This window comes from Protopterus annectens, chromosome 2.part1, assembly GCF_019279795.1.
Source record: "Protopterus annectens isolate FY-2018-M chromosome 2.part1, PAN1.0, whole genome shotgun sequence".
In the NCBI taxonomy this organism is placed as follows: domain Eukaryota; kingdom Metazoa; phylum Chordata; order Ceratodontiformes; family Protopteridae; genus Protopterus; species Protopterus annectens.
In genome coordinates this window covers 957,055,776-957,083,774 of record NC_056729.1, presented here as the reverse complement: position 1 = coordinate 957,083,774, position 27,999 = coordinate 957,055,776, and positions in this window count along the sequence as shown.

Genomic DNA, 27,999 nt, shown 5'->3' with positions numbered 1-27,999 from the left:
CATTTCTGCACTTTTTTCCTGGGATTCATTTACAGTCATGTTGGCTTTGTGCTAAGCCTATGTGATTTAGGCATGTTAGTGCGATAAGTTGTAGCACTAATCAAATATGCATACTGCTCATCCCATCTACACATTTGAAAGCACATTTTCTTGGCCAGCAACAGTGTTTGTGGCCATGGAAAAGTGCTTGCAAACACAAGCACAGAATGTAAAAAAAAAAATGTCTTGCCTGTAGGCGAACCTAATACATGAGCATACACTGCAGCCCAGAAATACTAAGTGCAAGTACAGTGAAAGAATTCTGAAGGTGGGGAAGTGAAATGTGGGAATTGTATACAGACAACATTGGTTGTACTGCAGAAATAATTAAGAGGGGAGGAAAAATGGGGAAAATGTACGTGGATACTGCAGGCAAATATGCTGAAGTGTCAAAGAAACATTTGCAACATAGAAATACTGCTATATCAATGTAATCATAATTAATCTCAATGACAATACTTGACTTATGCTCATAAATAAAACAGACATGCTAACAAAGTATATGAGAGAAATATAAACCTGCATATGGCTGAGTCATAAAGAACACCCTTGATGGGCTTACAGTACCTTCCTATCATAAGGGTATGAATGCCCTAACTTGTAGGGCAAGTCCTGAAGAAGCAGGCCCTTTTACTGCACTATAACTATTTTCTGTGTGTAAGACTCTGCTGTCTGACATAGTTGCTGGACAGACAATTATTACTACATTCAAACCCCTGCCTACTATACTAAGCTCTCTATAGACCTTTGTATTGATTGTGTTTGCCACAGGATATAGTAATGGAGGCTGTCACAAATAACTGAAATCAGTGTATGAAGTAAGAAAAGAGTTACAAATATAATGTCAACAAACTGATTTATTCTGAATTCCGAGAAGGAGCTAAGCATGTTACTGTCCACGCAAAAATGAACAGTACATCATTAATGCTTATTTTCCAAGAAAGCTGTTTACATCAAAAAGAACATATATTGTCCCAGAATTGAACCACATTATATATGTGTAGTTATGCTATATAAGCCAGTACTCAGTGCATGTGCCATAAGAGCACTCACAGAGCAGCATGCCACAAATAACCGTTTCACTTCTATACATTCTCAATCTGTGATTATATATCACTGTGCAACAAAGAAATGGAGGAGACTAACTAGATACATTGTTTTTTGTGCAACATCAGTAAAGTCATATATGTTGCCCCTTTTTAAGAATTGAACTGCAGTCTATGTCAGTTTATTGACTAATGACATGTGGATGAAACACAAGTGCCACATAGGAAGTCTTAACACAAGTGTAACACTCACCTGTGCTAAGTCATTGCATCTTACGATTGTGTCACAAACAATCTTTTTCAGATAAAAGGGTTGGGGTGCAAGGCCTCTCCCACTGTAATTGTACACATTATAACTGTGGTGAATGCAATTTATGCATTACAGAAAAAGGCCACTCAATGCTGACTGTCACTGAAGGTGAATTTTGAACACCTGGCCATTTGACTACAGAAAATACATGATATTTCAAAGAATGAATTCACCTTTGTAGAAGTGTCACTACAGTTGTGGGATATAATTGTTTTTCATGGCATTACATCATGTTACTGCTGCAAGGGATACATGTGCATCTAATTGTTGTAGAAAGGCAACAACATTAGAATATTGTTTCATTCCCTTGTACCCACAGAGAAAACTTACTGCAAATGTTATATAAGGAAAAGTAATCTGAATAAAGCAATCTGAATAAAACCATTGATATGTGAGTAATTATCCTAGCTTGTAAGAGAATTCAACTACTAGACTTGTACAGCAAAAATGCTTTACAACAGTGTTACATCCGAGTGACGTCTCCAGGTGCATCTGCAGTTACCTAGTACTGCACCTCTAGATGTCAAATATTGCTTGTTCATATTTGCATCAATAATTCCAAAACCATACTACATACAAGTTATCAGAATGTTTTATCTTGAAGCATACATAATGGCAAACACAATTGTATTGATATTTGACCTATGTCAATGACTATTTGTTAGAACTGTAAGGTGATAACTTCTTTTTTTAAAGGCTGAAGCCACGCCCACTGGGAGTTAAAGGTACACACACAAAAGAACTCTACTGGAGGGAATGAGTTAACATCTCCAGTCACAATAAAATAGATACAATGTAGTCTGAGCAGTAATGGCAGGATTTAAACCAACTACCTTAGATTACAAGCTAGAGAATAGTGCCTGAATCGCAAGCTCCACACGACATGTTGCTGTGCAACTGTGACAGTGGCCATTTTAAAGGATGGCATCGCCATTGTTTATTAGATAGATGTTTATGCTAAAATGTCATCAAAGAGCACAATAACACTGTACAGCTACACATCATATATATATATTGAAGAGTAGTCTACAAAGTATGATAGTGAATGACACTCACAGCTGGACTTAAACCTCCTACCTATAAGTATACAATCCACAATGCACGGTACCAAAATGATGCACCACATGAGAAGTAACACTGCAAGTATGAGATACTGCAGTTATGTAAGCATTATATAATCACTGTGTTGCCAAAAATGTATTTTCCCTGTTGATGCTAGGATTTACTAGTTTAAAAGTCACTAAAAATACGTATCATAAGTGTACATGTACATAACGGTGGTTGTGAGATAGCCAACAGTGAACTGTAATTTCACTCACACTATTTAAGCAAGGATGGACATGAACCACTTTCCTATCTAATTACACAATCTATACACCACATTATCAGAAGCCAGCACAACAGGAAAATTCTGAGTACAAGTGAGGCATACAGCATCTACGGAGGGATGACATCAGCAGTGTATTGTCAAGGAGATGTGTGTGTGTGTGTGTGTGTGTGTGTGTGTGTGTGTGTGTGTGTGTGTGTTGAAAGGACTTTTACAGCCATCTGGGTTGTAAATATTGCAGGCACAAATGCATGGAAACCAATCTTGAATCCATTTACAATCTCAGACACACACACACACACACACACACACACACACACACACACACACACACACACACACACACACTTAGAAGGTAATCACTACTATACTCTAACCTCCTTCCTATCTAGTTACACATTCCATAGAAAAATATAAGAAACACAAGTGCCACAGGAGAAGTCTGATTTTTAAAGTGTGAGAGTGCACTTTAGAAAGAATGATCTTATCTGTATGTTGCAGAGAAGGCATTGTTATGAAAAGTGGTATAAGAGGATGCTGAAGTTATCTAGCAGTTTGAATATTTTACCATAGTGGAAGATGATTAAGCACAGCTGTGTTGGAGAACCTGCTCATCTGACTCTATACAACCTCACACCCCTCCCACACAGACACACACACACACACACACACACACACACACACACACACACACACACACACACAAAAAAAAGTGTAATTAATAACTGCATTAGCTAGCTAGAAAATTGTCATGTCATAGATAGGATATGGGTTAGTATACTTACATAAATGAGTGGTATTTGCAGTCCTAATTCAGCCTCCCATCAGCTTAGGTGGTACAGCTTGCACTTCTTCAGGTCACTAAAGTGGTAATGACATTGATCCCTAATGCATGGAATGCCATATACACTGCAGACAGCCCTGGCCAAACTATTCCAAGCCTCAGCCTTATCTTGAGACCTGGTATAATCCGCTCTGCAGCAGCCTACAGTTTTAGCACTTCGCAAGGTGTGCCATAAAATTACGGGACTCCTCAATACCCTACCTTTGTGCTATAAATCTCCAGCCATGTCTGTAGAAGTCAAGCTAACAATATTAGAGTTGGTACCCAATTCAAATATCACATGCATATCTCTCAGTCTCTGGAGTAAGAAATCTGGACAATGCCAAAAAGAATAGTGGGAGAAAGGTCCAAAACATTGAGACAATTTTTACATATTGCTCATATTACTTTAAAATGTTGATATAATAACCATTTTTAACTAGCCTACATTTTCTGATATTCAATGTCTCTCATTATTTAGTTACTTCAATCTTCAATGACTTGCCAGAAAACACAAAATGCATGAGGAAAGGGACAAAAATATGAGGCAAAAATCTGGACATTCTGCAAAAATCTGGACAATTGAGAGATATATTCACATATAGCAAGTTGTGCTCAAGGACGTACAGATTTACCAAATTGTAAGCATATGGATTCCTTGGCATACGTATTGGTAGTATGTACATCAGATATCACTAAAGTTGTGAAATATGGCAGTGAGATTCATCATGTGTGATGCTCAAACTATTGAGACATTTTGCAATGTTCAGCAATGAAATGCTTAATGGCTTGGCTTGTAATTCTTGGTGTTTGGAAGAATAAATAGAATGAATTTTGACTTATTTTGATGTTGGGACTTACACACTGTTAAAATTGTATTTTTACCATCTCGGAATCAAACCCATGGGATAAGATGCACAACTGAAATGTTACTTATTAATTCTAATTGCCATATGAGAACTTATTTTTTAAGCATGGTAATTAGAGATATGCTAATTTCACTATGAATGAAGATATACTTCAGACAAGCTTATATGTGTATGAATATAAGACGTCCAGGGAATACATTCACATGTAAAAGATAGTATTTCTCTTTGTAAATAAATTTCAGATGGATGGATGAATATGAGCACAGTTACCATGCGTGTTTGCAGTACATAAGGCAGCCTAAACTAAATTTTTCATTTTTTACATCAGTAGTGAACCTTGCTTACACTACCAAGGGGAAAGCAAATGAAAAAGGCATTAGGAAAAAAAGTAAAAAAAATGACATAGCTGAAAGGAAAACTTAATTCAAACATAGTGTACACCTAGCAATGTGACCAGAGGAAAAGGGCATTACAATGACACATTCATCCTTCTAGTATCTCCTTTACACATCAGAACTTTAATTTCTGGCATACATTATCAGGTCTGTAGGTACTGCCAAATAATGGTAAAGGGGACAGACAACAGCTCACAAGTCGTTAGCAATACTGTGAATAGTTGATCTTCAAACAGCAACCCAATATTACAAAATGTGTGTAAATATGTATTCAGAACTCCCATTTTTAAAATGATCTCTTCACTGCATTAGAACCATGCATCACCTGTGTTCATTATCTAAGCCCACTGCACTTATATCTTGTGCCACAGAGAAAGATTCCTGGCAGCTGCATTTTCTTCACTTAGCACTATGCAGAGTGCTGACATCCACATACCACTGACAAACTTGTTTGCACTACAGAAGGGAGCCTAAATTAAAATGTTCACATTTTTATTTAGGTATTGAAATGTATTCCACTGCTGGAGACTGCTGACAGTCCAGACTGTGCAATGCCAAACAGTGGACAAATGGGTAACAGACAGAAAATAAACAAAAAAGTATTGAACTAGAGGAAACATTATGAAACAAGTAGCTAACATGTATACTTGATATTAAATCAACTTGGTTGTGATTCACCATGAACATATTTTCATTAAACATTATGTTCACACAAATATATCCATGCCTGGTCTAGAACCCCAGGACACCAGGCCTTCACAAAGCACAGTTCAGATTCTTATCACTATGTGTCAAATGCATTATACTAAAAATATAAAGAATTTACCTATACTCAGTATGTGACATAGTATCAATAGGCATTACATGAGCAACAGAAAAAAGTCTGACCTTTGTCCTATGTGATTTGTAGTTAGAGTTGTGGATGGTTTTGACACTGACAAAAGAGCAAATAATCTTTCCCCACATATTATAAAATAAAACATTTTAACATTGCGCCTCTTTTCAACTCAATATTTTGTAAACATCATTCAAAGATCTATGCTTCTCTAACAAGACTGCTATTTGCTTTGCCTTGCAGTTGATTTATGTTTCAGTGACAAATTTACTTCCTTAAAATTGCAGACACAATTATATTCAGAGACAGAAACTGTTGTCATAAACAGTGCATATCAAGGTTAAGAATGTTCCTCTCCTAAGTCAATCAGTGATAGTCACAGCATTTCTTGTCTGTACCTTCACTCTTACACACTCTGACTGATACTGCAGTCAAAGTGATCATTCACACTTCAAAGTACCTAGATGGTAGCACTTCTCAGTGCTTGTCCTTGCAGAGGTAGGGGGTGTGCATATAATTGTGCAGATACTTACATCATTTAACATTCACTGTGCTTAGTCAGATTTTGGAATTCAGGAATGCTAATGAATTCAGACCTCATTTGCATATTCACAGTGATCACAGCGCTGAATCTGAAATATATTAAGGTAATCGTTAGGTAAAAAAATGTGTATCATGGTAGGGATGACTGTTTATTCAGAGAGCTAAATGTTGCTAATTACTTGCCAAACATGTTTCTATTGTCACACCTAAAGTGATGCAAATGTATGTTGTTGTTTTTTACAAAATGCAATTCTGACAATGTAAGGCATCGCCAGCTATGCCAGGAGAAGTAGGGCAGTGGATGTGTAACATATGCTAGCATAGCTAGCTGGAATTTTGTAAAGAATTATATGTCATTTGCACACCAAACTGATTTGTACCGATGCTTATGTTGAAAATGTATTAGTAAAGCTGCTTGTGTCAAACATGTAGCCACAGTGTACCCTGTTGGACAGAAAAATAAATGTACATGTGTTATTGTAACTGTCCAAATGTATATGTTTTAACAGAGGATGCTGGAAGAAAACAGATTAATCTCAATCCACCTAACTTTGAAAATAGTTTGAAATTAAATTACCTGGCTTAGGCCATAAAGATTGTACCTTATAGTTCTCAATGCAGGCAAAGACAAAAAGTCTGTACTGGGAAGCTTTCTGCATTGTCTTTGGGGGTGAACTAATTGCTACTCTAGAAGAGTGGATGTTTGAAATTGTTTTGTGACTACCAGTAGCTGTAACAGATCTTAACGAGGCTCTCTGCATATGTATTATTGACACATATGTGCTAATTCCTGACAGCTTCTAGCCAAGGGGGGGAGGTCTATGGGAACCAGAATTCAGATGACCAGCTGTTTGTGATGTCATTCTGTAATCCATCACTAAAAATGATATTTTAACAATAGGTGAGACTGAACTCTCCTTGCAGTCTGTCTTTGGAGCCTGACAAAGAAGGACCCCTCACCTACTTCATCTTGCCTTTGTTTAGTAAGTGACCAGGGAATAATAATTCTTTAGATCAGTCAGGAAAATATAGTGAGATTAGTTAAGTACTGTTTTTCTGTATCTGTGTGAATTTATTCATCTATATTATTTTTGATATTTCCTGTGGCTGAAACTCTGGTGCTTACTTTAAATATATATTTAGTATGTTCATGTTCTTTTCTTATTTATTATTAAATATATTTAAACGTTTCATTGTAGCGGTCTTTTAGAGAATTTTTTAATCTATGAGAGTACTTACATATATATATATATATATATATATATATATATGGTGATAGCTCTGGCGACTCCTGAAAGCCTTGCTGTTGGTCAAACTACCACTTGCATTAATATTAATTTCACTCAGTATAATTGAGTGCCCTTGCAAGAGCCTTATAGTATCTGGCTTTGGAGTGTCTGGTGGTGGTGTAACTACCTTATAGATGGACAGAAGGGGTCATAGCTAGTAAATCTGTGCCAGCTTTTCCCGTGTGTGTGTGTGTGTGTGTGTGTGTGTGTGTGTGTGTGTGTGTGTGTGTGTGTGTGTGTGCATGTGTGCGTGTGTGTGTGTATGTGTATGTGAAAATCAAATCTCAAGGAGTATGCGTGTCAGCTGTCTGGAGCAAGGACATGAAGCCCTGGTTTAACAGAAAGGGTGCTGGAAACTTGGCTTGGACACTTGGCCAAGGTCTCAGCTCTATACCTGTGCTAGTGGGGAGTCTTATTGGGGAGCTGAAGGGAAGCAGAGAAATCCAGACCCTGCACTGCATGTGTTCCTTGTGTGCTCTTAAGGGAAATTGTGCTAGATTCAGAGACTAACATCTGAAAAGACTGGGTGTATCCATTCTTCTTTCAAGTGAGCATGTATATCCATTATCTGTTACATTACCAAAGTTTGTGAAGAATTTAACATGACCTTATGTAACATTTCTTATCCCCATCTGGCATGTTATTGCAGAAGAGTGTTGCATCACTTTCTAGTAAGATTAGGGGTTTGACATTTGTATTTGTATGTGTTAAGCATGTGCTGTATAACAACTGTCGTCCTCACAAGTGGTCATCCAAGACCACTTTTACCAAGTTGTACTGGAAACGCGTACATTGCATTGGTTAATGCTGCAATGTATTACTCCTTTACACAGCTGTTGTCCTACTTACATGACCTGTACACTTTCTCTTTGTTTCCTTTACTTTTTTGAAGGGACTGTATTTACTCATGTGTGCTATTATGGAGCTTTAAATTTTTACTTATTTTGTATGCTGATTTTGGTTCTGATGTGGAGAACAGCACTAGTGGGCATTCTGCCGAACTTTTAAGTATGCAAACTAAGTCAGTAATTTGTACTCACCTCTTTTGTGTTAGGCTTCTCCTCATGTTTTCCCCAACACCACCACCGTGTGCCAATAATGGATGCGCCTTTGCACATTTGTAATGTAAATACAGCTCCATATATGTGTGAGAAAGTAAAGTGCTTGATGAACATTAATCTGCAAAGTCCATAAGTGGATAGTGCAGACATCATAGTCATACAGCATTACTGAGATTACTGTACACAGGACAGATGTATCTTCTTAGGTATATATAACTACCTGCGTATGGAACTAAGCACATAGTTTTTTTTTTTTTCAAACAGATTCCACTCTTACCTTGAGCCTTAGACAAGGGTGAAATAGATTGCACGTTTACTATTTCCATGTCTACTTGGTATTGCTATGCAATTTTCTGTGTTATGCAATACATGATAAGTGAAACAGGGTCTAAACACTCATCTTATTCTTGACCAAGGTCCTTGCAGCAGCAACAACAGCAACAACAGCACCTTGATTTAAAGCCTCTTGCACATACATTATAATAGGACCAGAAACCCCCAACATATATTTTCTAAGTGTAATTGTGCCTGTATTCCAAAGAGTTTTGATAACTGAGTGAACATAATTTCTTTATAACTTCCTGAATAGCTCCACCATGTTGCATTGGTTGATTAGCACATACTTCATATCTTATATACTGTCATTTGCATATTCTGACATTTAATTTTGCTTTGAAGCTGCATACAATGTTTAGAGTCATTTAATGAATACCAAACAACATGCAATCATGTTGACTGACATGATAGCAGCAGTTAGTGTAGCTGTTAATGAATCTGGCTCACTGTGTCACTTATTTTTCTAGGCGGTGCAAAGTTTCTTCATTTATGTAATATTTTTTCATGATCCTGTTGAATTTTGATAGTCTTTTCATGTGTCAATATTTTTTACTTCGACTAATTTCTCTCTTAGTCTTTCTGCATACCCTTTGTCTGAAAATTCTGGATTTCTTGCATAATAATAACAATACATAATGTCTTTGTTATCCTCAACAATACACTTTGCAATCCCTATGTCTCAGTTTTGGCCTGTCGGTTTTTGTATTTTGGGCACTAATTCCTTCTACTACAGTGGACCATGTTCTTTCTGAGCCTGGCCTGCCTCTGTGCCAGGAATGTTTACATGTCCTGATGATTCTACACTAACGTTTTCAAGTGCTGGCATTAGTGTGCACACCAAGAGTGGGCACTTTTATTTATTCTGGCACCCATGCACGCAGTCATCTCTGTGATATATGCTATGCAAAATACGGTCTCTCTCTCTATATATATATATATATATATATATATATATATATATACACATATATATATATATAAATATATATCTATACATATGAATGCCATAATCCCATCTTGGTGAGATTTTGTAAAAACAGGGTGCACAACATGAAGGTACTCTGCAAGATTTGAGCATGAGGTGAATTCATTTCCAGCAATGCAATAATAATAATCTCCTTTTCTTGCTCTCCATTTGAACTTCACTGGTGGCTGCAGCAAGTGACAGCAAAGTAGCTAAATCTCCTGCTCTTGGTTCTGCTTCAGTGGGTGGAAGCACCATAGTTCCCACTGGTTTCACTACGAGAAATTGACAGCTTCTGACCTGCAGAGAACTGGTGCATGTGGTAATGTGGTGGTGGTGGTGGGAGCTGTTGGACCAACAACTGAATTCCCGCAGTGGTTGCCTGGAAAGGCTTCTCTTTTCACTTGTAGGGTCACATCACTGCCATATCCTGCCAGCAACACCTCAAGCCAGTCCCAGTGGAGAATGAAGTCAGGGTGCTATCTGATTTCTACCTAGGGACTGCATGGGCAGTGCAGTATATAAGACTTTAACCACACTATCCTCCATCTGGGTGCACCCCTCCCTTTTATATCACTGCCCTCTCTTATTTGTTGTCCAACCCTCCGTTACACTGGTCTACCATCCCTGTTTGCATATGACTCCACTGTCCTTCATTTCTTTCATTGTGTCAGTGCCTCCTGAGTTCGTCTTTGGTGTCTGCATGCATGTGTGTCTTTTCTCCACTTCCTACCCTCAACCTCTTGCCATATGTTCAGCTTCCCTTACATTCTTCTCCAGCTTGTCATCTCAAAAGAGGCTCCTATCCCCAAGGAAAAAAAAAGTTATACTCTTTATCCCTCTCCCATTCTTCCATTCCCTGTCTCCCTTGTGTGCTGTCATATGCTTGATGACCCCCTTTTTCCTCTGGCCTGTAAATACAGTTCTAGCCTTTAATATGTTCAAAAAAGAGACTTAAGTAGTCAAGTGATCCCTTTAAAGTAGTTTCTTGTATTCTCACTTTTTAGCAATGTGCATGCACTGAGGAGTGTATACCCTCAAAACTTGAAGTATTATTACTAGATATACTTTCAGCAGTATGATTTTAATTAACTGCTTTGGTATTCCAGAATGGCAACATGTTTAGCACTAAAAATTTAGCATCAGGTCACATAGTTCTACTAGATTTTCTGATTTTAGATCAACAGACTACAACTGCAGCACAAAAAAAGAGAGTGAGAAAAAGAGAAAGAAAAGCTGAATCAGTCAGCAACTCTCTTAGTGAGCAAGTATGTGCTTATTTGCTACATAAGGCTGCAGTCTTAAAGGATGGAGTTAAGTGGATTGATGCTTTACATGTGCCCAAATGATTTATCACATGCTATTTATGAAGAGTTTGAGTAACACATTGGTGATTTGTTATATATTTTTCACTTTAATAAAGATACAAAAATGGTTTATAAACTGAATGCCTTGTTTATTTATGTATTTATTGCCTTTTGCTGACCTGGTGCTTCCCTTGGGCCTATTCTCCCTTTCCTTACAAGATCTGAAGTAGTCGTTATGTATTACAAAGAAACATTAGATAGGGACAAATATATTTCTCTGTTTGTTGTTGTCAAATCCAATTAAGAATTTTTTCTCAACTTGGTCAACCAGATGGACTCCACTTATTCAGAGTAATTAGGGAAACTGTAACAGAAATTCTACTTCCCAGGCAACACTGCTGTCAAATTAAAGGACTAATAATCCAAGTATCTGGTTTAAGGCCGGAGCCCATAGCTTTCTTGTCTTCCCAGCATTAAAGGAAAGTGAATATTATGCTCAGCTAACATTGCAGTTCCTTCTGCATTTTGAGTCACTGCTTTTTCTATCTCACTTTTTATGTGAAATTCATCAAAGCTAACAACATACCTTTCAACCTGTTAGTGCAAGAAATCTGGATAAATAATGGGGGGGGGGGGAGACAAAGGCCCAAAATAGGGACAATTTTTACATATTGCTCTTACAAACTTAGTAGATAGAATAACAGATTTTTATAATAGCATGAATTTTCTGAAAGGTATAAAGTCTAAAACTCAAATGTCTGTCTTTATTTTCTGACATAAATCTTCAATTATTTGACCATAATCTAGACATTCTACAAAAATGTGTACAGTTGAGAGGTATATGGAGATAGAGCAAAATTAAAATCATGGTACTGCAGATATTACAACAAATACTGAATGTGACAAAAAGAATGAGAAATGTCATTCAATAACAAACTTAACTTTATTAAAAATCTCTTCTAGCAATTCTTGACAACTTGTCTGTTTGCATGTTTGCCTATAGCTACTCAGTCACTGTGAAAATTGACATGTATGATTGTAATAGTTAATATATCAAGATACAGCCTATACTGATTGAGTTAGATCAGTGAGAGGAGCCTCTACACCATCTCAGAAGAGTGTTTGGCATTGAGATAGAGTTGTGTCTATGTTCAGCTTTGCTCTGTAGCATATATATGGTGATAAATGCATATGTACAACACAAAGAGCATTGGCATACTCTCTATGGATAAAATGGTTAAAACGGCAAGCAGTACAAAATTCTATGATTTCTGTTTCTCTGATACTGATAGTAGGACAACAGTGAGACAAAAAGTGCAAATGCAAACTATTTTTATTTTGGTTGCTTTGGACTGTCTTTAGTCTACAACACTATAAATACTTTCTACATAGCGATGTGCTACATTTGTTTAAATAAGTAAAGGTAGTGGTTCATAGCCAACGGTGGTACTGGGTACTGTTTCATTTTCTCATGGTGGCATGGTTTACCCATCACATTGAAAAGGGAGCCTCAAACAAGGAGTAGATGAAGCACTTGGAATAATGGTATAGACCACAGATCTTTTTCTATTAGCATCCTTGCACATTGGAATGGCATGACTTAATGCTAACAAGCAGTACACTTGTACTAAAACACAAGCTGGCATTGTCTTATTGTTCAAAGAAGATCAGTGTACACTGGCATTTTGTTTTACATGCTTATTCAAGTCTTGCTAATAGTTTACTTCTTCAGTGAGAAAGACTGAGAATATTGTTGGGACCTATGTCAAAGTCAGAATCGCACTAAATGTCACTGACACACTTTCCCATATATGCATCTAACAAAAGGTAGTAAAGAAGGTTTCATTCTCTGAACTTCATCTTATTACATTGTCCATTGTTTGCCACCACCCTTAGTATTTCAAGGTGGAGTTCTTCAAATCCCTCAATCTTGCATCACCAGAAATGTTTAATAATTACTTCTGGCAATACATCCTTATCGGAGGTATGTCTACTGGTTTCAGTAGTTCTTCAAAGTATTTTCTTCCACTTCATAACAAAGTACCTAGTTGAGATGAAAATGTATCCATGCTTGCTGATGAGAAAATGATGAATGTCTTACCTCTCCCTTCTGTGCCACCAGATGGCATGCCAGAATATCGGTGACGTGAACTAGAAATCATTTTACATGCCACCTGTAGGCTAACTCTAGAGAACTTCCTCTAGCATTGCACAGAAAGGCCTTCTTCTTTTACCTGACAGCTTTTCTCACTCATGATGTTTACTAGCGAGACCTAGATTTATGGGAATAACAAGCACTTTCACCGTTTGAACACACAGCCTAATGATACTACCTCAGCTAACGAGATTTTAAAAGGGTTCATTTGGAATTTATATTCTGACATACTCTGCTATATAGAAGTTCTGTCTAATGTCAGAAATGAGATCATCTTGCACAGAGGTACTGACTAAGATCTCCTGGTATACTCTCTTTGCACATCTAGATTTTCTGGGCCTGCTGAGCTTTCATTCCAGCCATAAAATCCACCTCACCATATAGTGGTGATTAATTGATAGTTTAACACCTCCCTTGACCTGAGTATTCAGAATGCATGACCTCAAATAAGATGACATTATTACAAACTTGATTACTGATCTTTGGCCCAATGTGCTCCAGTAACAAGTTCATGTATGGGCAGGTTTGGGTACAATCGTAGTTCTTGTTTATGGACAGTTGATGAGCACTGAAGTCTGTACAGCACTCAGTTTCCTGTCAGATAAGGCATTACTCCTCCTGGTATCTCCATCATTCTACTTATAAGCACTGTAGTCTTTAAGATGAACTGCAGAGTGAGAAGGCCTTATCCCACCAAGTAACATGCTGTCTAAGAAAGATAAGGATTTCAAATAACCATTGGTGCATATGCTCAAACATCAGGCAGAATTTACTTTCTGTAGCTTGCTCATTGGAACATCTCTCTCTGTCTCTTATTTACTGGGAGAAACTAAAAACGGTCACCATACACCCAGGGCATTATCAGTGCTCTCATACCAATTCAAGGCCTCCCGAGGGGAGAGAGATAGGCTTCCACTGCTTGAGAAGTCTTATTCTAGACCAAAACCTGTGTCTTTTGTCATATTGTGATCAGGCCCACATGGTACAGTCACACAGCTTTTTTGTGCTGAGGCTATCAGGGCTACATAGGTGAGTTGGCTACCAAGTGCTCACTATAGAAAATTTCCACCATGTATGTTGTGCATCTCGATTGGTCTGACTCCTCTGCCTGTACCAGTTTTTCATGAGTGAAAGTATCATAAGGGTAAACCACCAGACAACATACCTCTATGGATCATGGGCAGGCAAACCAATCCACCATGACAATGCAACAATCCCTGGATGGTAAGAACAATTCCATGCAGGCTTACTGTTACAGTTTTTAAGCCCACAGTATTGGAAATCAAGTTATAATCCTGAGACCTTAAATTTAACAGGCCAAAACACTGAAGACCACAATATCAAACTCTTGAACTTGTTTCCCTAGCAGAACTCATGTCAGCACCCATCCCTGGGTGTTAGCACTCATTCCTAGGATCACACTGGTTGGGAGATACAGTATGCAGGATATATAGACATTAAGGTCTTCAGTGAATTTAAGTATATGTGTGTGTGTGTGTGTGTGTGTGTGTGTGTGTGTGTGTGTGTGTGTGTGTGTGTGTGTGTGTGTGTGTGTATCTTTGTGTGTATCTTTCTCTCTCTATATATATATATATATATATATATATATATATATATATATATATATATTTATAGATATACACATAGATATATACATATATTACTAGTCTCCACTCATACTAACCACCCCTGAGTTAATTTAATTTAATCTATTATTTCCTTTTTACTTCCTTGTCTGTACTCTTCTGTTTTCTGTTTGGCATCTTCTATAAGATCCTGTCTACAGACCATAATATACTACCTTATCTAAGCTTAATTCACCTGTATCTCCCCACTTTCCCATGGCTTCAGTATCATATTCAATATGTCCAAGATGTGTCTTGCTACTCGAATATTATGTCTTTGCCAGTTTATAATACTCTTGTTTTTTTTTTTCCTTAGATCAACTATATTAATCTGTTTGTATGTCTTTAAGTAAATTTTTGTCTTTAATTTAATTTAGCAACTGTAGTAAATTGATTAGATTACTTATTAATCTTATATGTTAGTTATGCCTGTGATTATCTTAATAGTTTTTACCCGAGCTTCTCTTCCAGACTCTCCTCTGGAAATGGGTATCATTGCCCAGTCAGACTAGCCTGGTAAACAAATATCAATAAAGAAATGAAATAAATAATAAAATGTAATTCAGAAAAAAGGACGAGGTGATGAAGTAATAGAGTCATAGATTTGCTCCACCAGGAAAGTTCCTTGCAAGAATGAAAGAAAATTGAAGCCCAGATGTAAATACATGCAGCAAGCATGTATTTTTTAGGCAAAACAGCAGCTTGATTTATTTGAGACTACTTTGCATACTGGAAGGCAAAATACTGCCAGCCTTCAGCCTTATAGGAAGTAACTGCTCTAGACACTTCAAAAAACAGTAGCTGTTTAGGAAAGACCAGATGCGGGTGCAGCGGTGGCAGCTGAGAGCCACAGTGACAAATTTGACAGGTGATCAGGGACAGTCTAATATTTTGTTAGTAATTTCACAGGCAGTTGTTTTAGTTTGTTATCAAACCAGAATGTGGTCAGGTCAATGGGTAAAGACATCTTAGTCTTAACAAGAGGGGCAGTTATTCTGAGTTTGGTAGGAAAACAAATGTTGTGAGCTAGCTTGCAAAGATATTTTGCTGTTAAAGAATTAATTTGTAAGAGCTACAGTTAGATAATACCTTGGCTACTATGGAGGCATGGTGCAGCCTGGAGAGCCTTATACAAGGACAGAAGGTAATGTGAACACCAGTTTGATCAAGCAGACATTATGGTTGGGGGTCATGCATCACGTGGATATGGAAGATAAAGATGTGGTCTGATATCATCCAGATGGGGTATTCTTATCAGAGTCAGACTTCAACATATATAACTACAATTGAAGGTTGGTTTTCAATGACCCAGAGAGATGGTCAGGGGCCATATGGCAGTGGGGGCCAGGAGTTTACAAGATGTGCATAAAAAAGTGGCTTGCTTTCAGGAAGGAACAAAAAAAGGTGAAGGAGTGCATGTTAGGTAGGATATGAGGGAAGAGGCTGCATTTCCTGCGAAGGTCAGAATGTGATACAGTAGGAATAGGGGCAGCAGGAGCACCATCACAGGATCCTTAGGGATATTGACCAAAGGAGAGTTATGGGAATGCTTAAGCAGCATTAATAATGGTATAAGACAAGTAGGAGATCCTGGCATGGTTGTTGTTACTGGTAAGGAAAAGATTGGATTTATGGTAGCTATATAGGTGCACTAAAAGGAGGTTGCTCCTCTTTTACCAGTGAAATTGGAATAGCAGAGACATTCCATTCTGAATCATGGATTTAGAGAAACTAAACTATATGAGAGATTAGTCATGCTGGGCACTGTGAAAATCAGTGTCTAGCACATTAGTGCAACCTCCAAATTATCATAGCAGGCACACTTGATGAATTATCAGCATTTTTCAGAGTATGCTTGGCTGTGTCGTGGATGGTCAGATTTGGCCCAGGAGTGGAAGATATAATGTAAAGTAATAAAGAGCAATGAGACAATAAAGTGTTAATAGCTGACATGAATGTGTGATAAGTTTGACATACATAGAAACATGCCCTGTATAAAATATGAGACAGATGAAATGACAAGACAGTCTGTTTGTTTCTAAACTAGTGATAGCTATGAACAAAGACAGTTTATGCTACAGATTTTGTGGCCCTGCCTTCCCCTTCCACAGGGTCAGCTGGACTAGGCCTCCTACTCAAACTGGGTCAGCTGACAACAGATTGACAGTAAAAGTAGAGGCAGGGCACTCATGGGTACTGATAAGCATATGAGGAAGAGATAGCAGGGCTGAGCTTAAAGGGCTGGCAAGGGGTGAGACAAGTAAGGTAAATGAGGAGCTAATTAAGAGTAGTATATGGTGAGACAGCAGGTACAACCGATTCAGTCAAATGCACACACTCTAACCTAGTCTAAATGGTGGGGCTATAGGTGAAGAAGGCACAGGTACACCTGCCTCTATCACAACAACCATGGCGCTAGTACAAAAGGAAGGCTGTGAGCTATGTAAATTCTCCTAGTGATACAGGACAGGAAGAAAATACTGATCTGGTCATCTGCTGGTCAATGGCATTGCAAGGAGAAGCTTGGATTAATAGAAGTCACACTGGTGCATGCTGAGGGGATGCCCTGCTCTTATGAATAGGATAAAAGTTGTAGGTGTGTACCATTAGGAACAATCAGTTTAGGGGAACCAACCTTTCCAAGAACAGTGATGGATTGGTAGTGTTGTCACCTCACAGCAAGAGGTTGTCTGTTTCGATTCTTAGCTGGGGTGCCTTCCGTGTGGAGTCTGTATGTCCTCCCTGCATTTGTGTGGGTTTCCTCCAGGTGCTCCAGTTTCCTCCCACGTTAGAAAGATATGTGTCTGGAGCATTTCTTCCCAGGCCTCTGCTGAAAATTGGCTTCTTTCCCTGTCAGACATTCCCAGTTATCAAATTTTAAATAAATAAATAAATTAATTAATTAATAGTACTGGGATCATTATTAGTATCCAGTTGCATATCTGTTTTGAAAGTTCTAATCAGTTGACAAATGAAAAAAAAATCACAAAGAATGTCAGGCTGCAGCATTAATGGCCAGTCTTTGATCAAGGCTGGAAGACAATATTTTACTTTGAATAATGCACAGCAGTGGTGTCTATTCTTAGGGCCAGGGCTGCAGTTAAGAATTCTGTAATAAAATGAGTAAAATGGTGAAATTACATGGTTTAGATATGAATTCAAAAGAATAGGCGGCTGTAAATTAATAAAGAACAGCAGACTTGATATTTAGAATATATCAGTTTGATATCAGGATAGGTGTCCTGCATAATAAACATAAGTCAGGAGCCAAGATGTTGTGGCTATCTCATGGGAGAGGCAGACCAACCTATATATATATATATATATATATATATATATATATATATATATTTTTTTTTTTGTTTAATGAATTGCTATTTTTCTGGCCAGGTCAGATACTGTCCCCAAGCAGTTTGACCAAGTCATAACGTGACTGCATTTAGTTACAAAAGGTTGCTCTGTGTGTGTGTGTGTGTGTGTGTGTGTGTGTGTGTGTGTGTGTGTGTGTGTGTGTGTGTGTGTGTGTGTTTAGATACAAGTAGCTCCTGCAACTCAACACAGCTTTTTCACATATTTTTCTGATTTCTTTTATTTGTAGAGAAAACAAAAATGAAAGATTTGCAAAGACATTGAGATACTCTAATTCTAAGATACAGCAATGCCCATTATTACTATTACCAGAGACAACCCCTCATGTAATGCTCCATTCCGCTGTCTAACTGTAGCTGTGTGACAGAATTGGCACCACATAAGTCCATGGATGTCACAGAAGCCTAAAACTTGACTGGATAAGATTTCTTTAATATAGTGCAAATCAAAAACTGGAGTAATAAAAGTCACTCTAGCTGCTCATCACCGCTGTAGCAACAGCTCGTAAGTGCTCCCCATTGATTGTGTACATCAGGTGGGCATCCTTGCATCCAGTAGTTAGATACAGGGGAGCCAGATGTGAAACACATATTGCATTTATTTGCTCATCTATCACTCCAAGTGACCAGCTTGGATAAGAAATACAGATGGGTCTAGCTTAGCTTGTCAAAGGCAATTGGACCAGAAACAGAATTATTGACTACATAGCCAAAAATCACCAAATCATAAATTCAGAGAAAATATGCAAAACCTAACCATACAAATCATTTTTACAACATTTAATACTTTCCACATAAGATATAAAACCTCACATTTGATAATCACGAACCAGATACTAAATATAACGATAACCTTGACCCTATAGCAAATCACCATAAATCTGATATTAACCCAGTCCTTTCTCCAAACTAACACCCAAACCTAAACTCCTAACACGACCCTAAAGTCACTGGCTTGTGTAAGTACTACAACAATGACAGAAAGCTGGCTGGCCTTCTGCTTAGTGCAACATTTACACATAATGCATTTAGCAATGTTATCATCAGCACAACCCTCTGCCAGAGCAAATAAAAATCTCATGCTGTCCGCAGTTTGTGATTTTTTTTTTATTTAGTTTTTTTTTGAATCCCTGAAAACTGTTGTACCCAAGTCTTAGCTGCAGCTGCCATTTCAGGTTAAGAGCAAATTTCTGATTGACCTCCCATAGCCATAATAGGTTCTAGTGGGTCAAGAGCTCATTAACATTGTACAGAATGTTACTTAGAAAATTTCTTTATCACAGTCCCAAGAAGAAAATTCAAATGCTAAACACACACTGAAAAAGTGCCTTCTTTATACTTCTCCCAGTACTTGTAATTTTTACTGCCTGCCTGTAATGCGGTGAGCATATATTTGCTCCATCTATGCATGCATGTGCAGAAATCCTGATGTGGTAGTATATATGAGAGTGTGTAGGAGGGAAATGTGCATGTGTGTGTGTGTGTGTGTGTGTGTGTGTGTGTGTGTGTGTGTGTGTGTGTGTGTGTGTGTGTGTGTGTGTGTGTGTGTGTGTGTGTGTGTGTGTGTGTCTGTCTGTGTGTGTGTGGGTTGTACGGTGTCTTGTGTTATACACAGAATTTTAATTCTAGAATTTCTGCAGCTCTAATACATGACCCTCTCGTATTTTTACAACTAACTGCAGGACAAGAATAGCCTACAAGTGATGAATGCGTGAGATCATTAAAATAACTACTCACCTGGATGTATGCTAAGGTTTATTTCTGAGACTTCCTACTTAGAGGGCAACCTCATTATATCAGAGGAGCAGAGTTGAACAGAAACCCTTAGCAGAAAATCCATTGATGTAGGAATGCAGAAATGAGTTCTTAATTCTTGCATTTAGACATTTTTTATTTCAGGTTTCTGGGGTTTCTACCAGTATTTGTCACATTCTGCTGTGAATGTCACTTTATATTTTCTGAATGAGAAACTGAATAATTGTTTACATTTGCTGGATATGCAGATGGCCTTAGTAGCTGATAATTATATTGTTGTAAAATACTTTTAAAACAGTAGGAAATGTTTCTAATAGGTTAAGGAAACTTACTAGTAATGCAGACCAAATAATTCCTTAAATATTTTTGAGGTATATTTTTTTAATCTAGACTTTGAGCTTGCTTGTTTGGCTCAAAGAACCCATTCAAAAATAGTCACATAGAAGATGGTAGTCTGTGACGGTGACGCATGAAGGGTAAATAATCTACATTGTATTAGTTACATTGTTTTTTTTTTAATTTTTACATCTGCTGTAAAATGCCAAACATTTATACACTTATTGCTCCATTGCTATCATAGGAGGATCAAACACTGTTCTATATTATGTGTATAGGAATGCATTTCAAGATGAAGGTATAAATGCTGCAAACACTCCTGGACTGCTCCTATGTGAAGATAAATATTTTGCCTGCTTTGTTCTGGAAATTTGTAGTAATGTATATAATTAAGTAACAGAATAAAGTACCGATAACCTTAATAAATACAAAAATATCAAAATGAGGTGCAGCTTAATTTCAAATTACACCATGCAGCAGTGACTCGTATGTAATGCTGAATAAAGATACAGTCCTTATTGTTGTTTTATTATATGTATATTTCAGAATTTACAGTTATCAAGTCGTTTTTGTACTTCCTTTGAGTTAATAATGTCTTCTTGTTGCAACCTCATATTCCTTCATATCTGTCAGATGTTAAATTACTGACCTGTGAAAATTCCTATTATGTCTTATTTAAATCTGCTGCAATGATTATCTTTTTTTTGTTTTGACAAATGGACTGCATCCCATCTAAATACATGTCTACCTAGAATTAGGCTTGGATGTTCTGCAAATTCACACTTTTTAAAATGGACCATATAGGCTTCTACCAAAAAAAAAAAAAATCATTCATGTTGATGTGACTCTCTTATCTATACGTGATTTGTGAAAAAAAAAAAAACATTTTAATGCTTGTACAAGTCTAAAAAGGTTATACGTTCCCTTCTAACAGTCAATGAGTCTTTAAAGGTGAAATCATTTGATTCAACATAAACAAAAACAGTTCAAAATGTTCTTACATTTAGGTGTTTATGGTCTTTTTCAAATCTTGCATTTGGGCTCCTAACAGACATGACATTGCACAATGTTCATTTTCGTATCTTCAGATACGTGAACCAGTTCCTTTAACAACTGAATTCATTTACTAGTATATCTTTTCTGACCTGATCTGAAAGAGGCTCCCACCTTTAATTCACTAATGTCCGCTCTATGAATCGATATGAAATAATAATCGTCATCAGTATTACTCTTATTAATCTCACTATTTTCACCACTTAAATCATTTGCAAAAGTAAAATTTGCATCCAGTCTCTCTGTATATCCACAGCCTAAGCACTCTTGTTGACTTCAGTCCTTCTGTTCTTTTATCTTCCAGTAATGTTTTTAATTCTTAAAGTTTAGTTTAGATTTATTCCTTCTATCCTGCCCTAGCTTCTTTTTCATGGTAACTCTGTTGGAACAACAATGTTATTTTCCATAAGCTGAATGCTTTGTGTGTGAACAGAGTTATCATTCCCTTTTGCTCATTTTAAAGTACTTCCATTTTATTTAACTTTTTTTTCCTCTTTGCATTCTTTTTCCTCCTAGTTATTGTGCGTGTGTGCTACCACTGATATTTCAGAATTCATTGTATTATGATGTTTCAGGATTCCAGCATCGTTTGATTCGATGTTGTTATGTCAGCATAGCCAGTTTTGGCACAGGTCACATCGAGCAGCTGACGATCTTTTTTATGTCAGTCTAAGGTTCTGACAGATACCTTTGAAGAAGAGCAGTACTGCAGAGTGTTTTGTTACTGTTAGAACAGTATGGGCATTAAGGCCTTACTGAGTATTACATTTATGGATACTACTGTTACCTTATGTGAAAATAACTACTTTTTTGTGAATAAAACACAGGTGCTAAAACAGACCTCAGTAATCTTAAAGGTTACTATTAATATTCTGAGATAGCCAGCAGCTTGGATTCAGGGTAAATACATTACAAAATCATGTATTACCAGAAAAAGAAAGATTTATTTCAATTCAGTACATGTTACTTGTGTTCACTGTTACTTGCTCAGAAGGAAGAGTTCATAAGTGCTACAGTGTCTCATAAAAACAGTTTCATTTCAAACCCCTGACCATGAGATTGAACAACTGAATTAGTTTAATCTGCATTGGACTTCTTTCCAAAGGTATATAGAAATGTCATTGAAGAACCATAACTGTCATATTTGACATGGAATAATCAGACTGAGTAAAGTCAGCTGACATTGGCTTGTCAGTCATTTTGTAACTGTGTGTCTACGGGAATTCATTCTAGTTCTGAGTGGCTGGCTTGCCTTGCCTACATAACCTGTCTATGGACATTTCTTGCATTTGATTAGATAACCATATTTTTATAAGAGCATGTAAATGAATCCCGTTCTTTGAAACTTATGCTATGTGAAATTGTTATGTTGGAACAGCAAATCATGTGACATGTTTTGCATCTTGTATGGTTGCAGGATTTTGTGTCATTTTGCACTATGTTCTCTTCTGGTCTAAGTATGCTTCTCACAAGATTATTTAGACTCAGTGCTTTTTTAAATGACATTAGTGTTTGAAAAATGTCACTCATCTTGTCATCCTCATTGAGTATTGTTTGGAGGTCCTTTATGATTTCATAGTTTTTTTTGTTTTGTTTTTAAGTTCTGGATGATATGTTGTTATTAGCAGAATTCTGTTACAGGGAATCCTCTCTATATAATCAAGCAACTGTTCCCATGGTAACTCCATTGCCCTGTACAACTGTCCTGTCAGGTTCCCTGTCAGAATGACCTTGAGCAAACATTGCTATTTTTGGTTGTGCTAATTGTGTGTCTCTTTCTGCCTCACTAGAACAAATGATATCAAAGTGCTTGACTGCAAATAACTGACTTCTTTGTTTGGCTGGTATGATTATTTTTCCTGGGATGATACATCTGACTGTCAGTCTGTCTGTCTGTCAGTAGGTTTTCTGTAGACACATGTCTATAGTATTCCATTGTGTAGAGTAATATTAATATCAGTTAGACTACACCTGAAGTTAAGTACCCCAAGCAGAGTTTAATAGATGGGTAGATTCTGCTGAGTCCTTGTTGAAATTTCTTAAGGGAGTTAATACTGTGTGTCCAGATTATAATAAATCATCGATAAAATGGAAATCAGTGAGTGGTCTGGATGTACAGTGCTGCCGTAATTCCTCTTTAGGTTTGCCTTGAAGAGGTTTCTGTATTTATTGTACAACCATTCTGGTGCACATTGCAGTGCCCATAGTCCGAACATAATATATATATATATATATATATATATATAAATAATAATATATATTATATATAATATATAATATATATTATAATAATATATATATATATATATATATATATATATATATATATATTATATATATATATATATATATATATATATATATTATATTATATATATACTACATAATAATATATAACTTTCCCAGTCAACAAATGTTAAATAAAATAAAAATAAATAATATTTTCCATTAAAGTAATCTGCAGAATAAATTCTATCAGTTCTCCACTATATCTGAAATAATATTGTAATGATCTCTATACTCTTGTAAGTACTTGAGACAAGTAGCAAAACCATCCTCTTGTAGGATGTTTGTGTAGAATAGTCGACCATTTCAAGTCTAGCCAAAACCTCTATTCAAATGTTCCCTCTAGCTTCAAGGAGGGCAAGACAAGATAGACCAGTGTAGAATTTGAGGTGTCTCATCCAATAATCTAATTTTACCTTGAAGGTGGCAAGGGTGCTAATTTGACGTATAGTGGAAGTCTTTTCCAGAGGTGAGGAATATGTTGGGAAATAAATCTATCATGCCAATGTGTCTTATTTATTTGCCGATGAAGATTAGTTCTTTAATCAAGTATGGGGGTACCATTATTTTTGCAAAAGATTAGGAGGTCAAATAGAGTTGGATATGTCATAAATGGAAAGGCTAGAGACAGAGCTCCACTGAGGAGTCTGTAAGTGACTGAGTACAGAAAAAGAGCTGCCAATCTCTACCGATAACTAAAATTTTTAAAACCACTGATCTTTTTAGTTATGAATCTCTGTGTTCTATCAAATTGTGTGATATTTTAGAAAAATGCATGTCAAGGAGTGTATTATATTCAGCAACTAGTCTAATAAGATAGGAGTAAACTGGAATTAAGACTTTCTTGGATCTTATGGAGATGCATCTGGAAATTAGATGTCTCAAATAAAAGGCTTTCCAAATAAATGTGGAGACATGATGGTCAAATGATAAGAAGCTATTAACAAGAGTGTCTAGATCCCTTACAACATTGTCTCATCAGTGGGGAACATCTGATATATGTTAAGTGAAACTGTTTTGTTCCCCAAAATAATATTTGCTACATTTTTGCATTCAGTTTGAGACCATTGTACTTTTGCCAATTCTTAACATTGTCTAATCCATGTTACAACAATTGTGAATCAGTTGAAGACTAAATAACAACAACCAGTTTACAGTTGTCTGCAAATTTGGTTAACCATAGGCCAGGAATTCTTGCCTGGTGGTCTGAGAAATATATGCCAAACAGGAGAGGGCCCAAACTGAGCTCTGTGCTAAACCACTGGTAATCTTTTTTCTTTCAGAAGTAGCACCTGCAACTCTAACCATATGGGTTCTGTCAGACAACCATTTACCTATCCACTATACAATAAAAGTATTTATATTCAGATTTACAAGTCTACTGACAATGCCTGCATGACGAATAGTGCCAAAGGCTGTGGCCTGGTCTAGATATGCTGTATGTACTGCATAACCACTATCTACTGCTTCAGTTACTTTTTCAATGAAATGAATGAGGTTAAAGAGGTAGGACCTTCCTTTGATAAATACAAACAGATGAGAGTCTAGGGTTAGGAGAATTTCATTGTCAAGATGAATGATGTGTATTATAATGCACACCATAGCTTTACATATGATGCTAGTTCATAGGTTCATAGGTAGGTACTAAGCTATCGGCCCAAGGGTCTATGTAAGCCTAGCCAACAAGGTTCCCTGGCTTACGCCACCCAAGAAAGTTATTTTCCTGTGCCACTGTTGAGCAGAGACACAGAAGTGATCCCCGGGTTGTATTTCCTATTTCCCATCCACTCATCAAGATTTTTCTTGAAGAGTGCTAATGAAGAACTTTGCTTAACATAGATGGGATTGGGATTTCTTTAGGTGTAGCATGTCCAACAGCTCTGGGTTTGACATAACTTTATATGTTAGGCAGAGATCACCTCAGAGAAGGCAATATGCTATGGAATAAAGCTGGAGTGTTTTGAGGCAGTCAGTATAGGGCATCTGTTTGAGGTCAGTAATCCTCTTTGTGAGGTACTTCTGTGGCCTTTCCAGCTGCTGCAGATGTCTTGTGAGGTACACTTCAAAAGGGGCATTGTACTCTATAATGGGTCTAATGAGTGTCGAGTAGAGGGGAACAATGACCTCTTTTTTCCTGGATGAGAACCCTTTTATGATGAGGTGTGCCACGTAGAAGGACATCCTGACTACTGTGGTGATGTGACTATGAAAGGAGAGACTACTGTCCACCTGGGTCCCAAGGTCTCTTATCAAGCATTCGGTGTTAAGTAGATTGCTGCCTATCTGGTAGTTCATGGGTACAGAGCTTTTACCAAAGGGGATGACACTGCACTTTTTGGCATTGAGCTTGAGGCCATGGCTCTGACACCACACATCTGTCTCAGCGAGGCCCTTCTGTAGGATGTCCACATCATTTGGGGACTTGATTATGGCTCCTAGTTTGCAGTCATCTGCGAACGTCATTAGCCAGAGGCCTTCTGTGTTAGCCTGTATTTCAGAGAAGTAGATACCAAACAGGAGAGGTCCCAGGATGGGACCCTGTGGTACTCCACTTGTCACTGCTTTGAGATCAGATTTGGAGTCTGCAACTTTTACAGTGTGGGTTCTGTCAGTGAGCCAGTTGGCAACCCATCTTGTGACATAGGGATTTATACCTAGTTTAGTGACTTTAGCTATAATTCCAGAATGGGGGATGGTGTCGAAAGCCTTGGCGGGGTCAAGATAGGCTGTGTAAACCACCTTACCCTCATCTACGGCTTTGGTTACTGCTTCAAAGAAGTCGATCAGCTTCAGGAGGCATGATCTGCCTTTCACAAACCTGAACTGGGTGGGATCCAGAGTTTAGAGGTTATCAATGTCTTTGTTTATGAGTTCCATGATGATATGTTCCATGGCCTTGCACACCAGGCTCATCAGGCTAATAGGTGGATAGTTCCCGGGATCAGTGGTGGCTCCCCCTTTGTGGAGTGGGATAACTGTTGCTGTGCACCATTCAGTGGGCACAAAGCCTGATGCAAGGCTATTATTGAACATGGTGCTTAAGTGGGGAGCCAGTTTGTTCTGAAGTTCATGTAAAACGCAGCCTGGGATGTTGTCCAGTCCCATGGATGCTGTGTTTTTGGCTTTAGAGAGTGCAGCCTTTACCTGCATAGTTGTGATTACAGGGACTTTGCATTCTTCCTGTATAGATATGGGCCATTTAGGGGGTGGAAGGGGGGTAAAATTAGCACTGAACCTATCTGCCAGGATGTTGGAAATATCAGTTGGTTCTGTAATTTTCATGCCTTTGTGTTGTAACTCAGAGCAGATCTGGGTGTTGACATCAAGATATTTGACATAGCTATAGAATTCTTTGTGGTTGTCCTTGGAATTAGTAGGGATTTTGTTTTCATAGCTAGCTTTGGAGGATCTTATAAGGGATCTCAGCTTCTTACTGAAGCTGACCAGGGAGCTCCTCCACTCATGGGATTTTACTCTCTTTTGCAACAGTTTCTTCCTTCTGTTGTACAGTTTTTTCTGGCAGGGGACCACCAGATTGGCTTCCTTTTTTTAGAGGATAGCATCTTGGTTATGTTTGGGATAGCACGATCCATGCACTCGTGTAAGTGCTTATAGAGTGCATTTGTGTGGGATTCAGCAGTTGTAACTGTATTGTCCATCTGCATGGGTCTTAAGAAGCATGAAGTTGGCTTTGGAGAAATTTTTTACTGTGGATTCTTTAATGGGAGGTGGGGATGGGATGTGGACATCAAGGGTGATTAGCTTATGGTCGGATCGGACCAATGAGGAGTTGACTTCAAATGTGGAACAACGATCACTCATGTTAGTAATGACTAGGTCTAGGATATTGTTGTCCCTGGTGGGGGTGTGGATAAGTTGATCCAGGGCATTGGAGTTTATGAATTCCAGAAAGCGTTGAGCTAAGGAGTTGGTACACGAGTAGTTTTCCCAGTTAATGATGGGGTAGTTGAAGTCGCCCCTTATTATGATGTTTGGTTGAACCCTAATATTTTCCAGTACATCAAGAAAAGAGGAGTGGGAATCCTGGGGCATGGTGGGGGATCTGTAGCAAGCTACAATTTGGATTGCAGCTTCGCCCAGAGTTAGTTGCACTTAGATAACCTTGGATGCATTATGCTGAGCAACTAGCCCGGAAGTGTGGATATCCTTAATGAATATGGACACACCTCCACCTTTGGTATTTCGGTCCAGGTTACATGGCCAAAAGGTGTAGTATGAGTTATAGCCTGGTGGTGCAGGGGTGCTCTCTGGAGCCT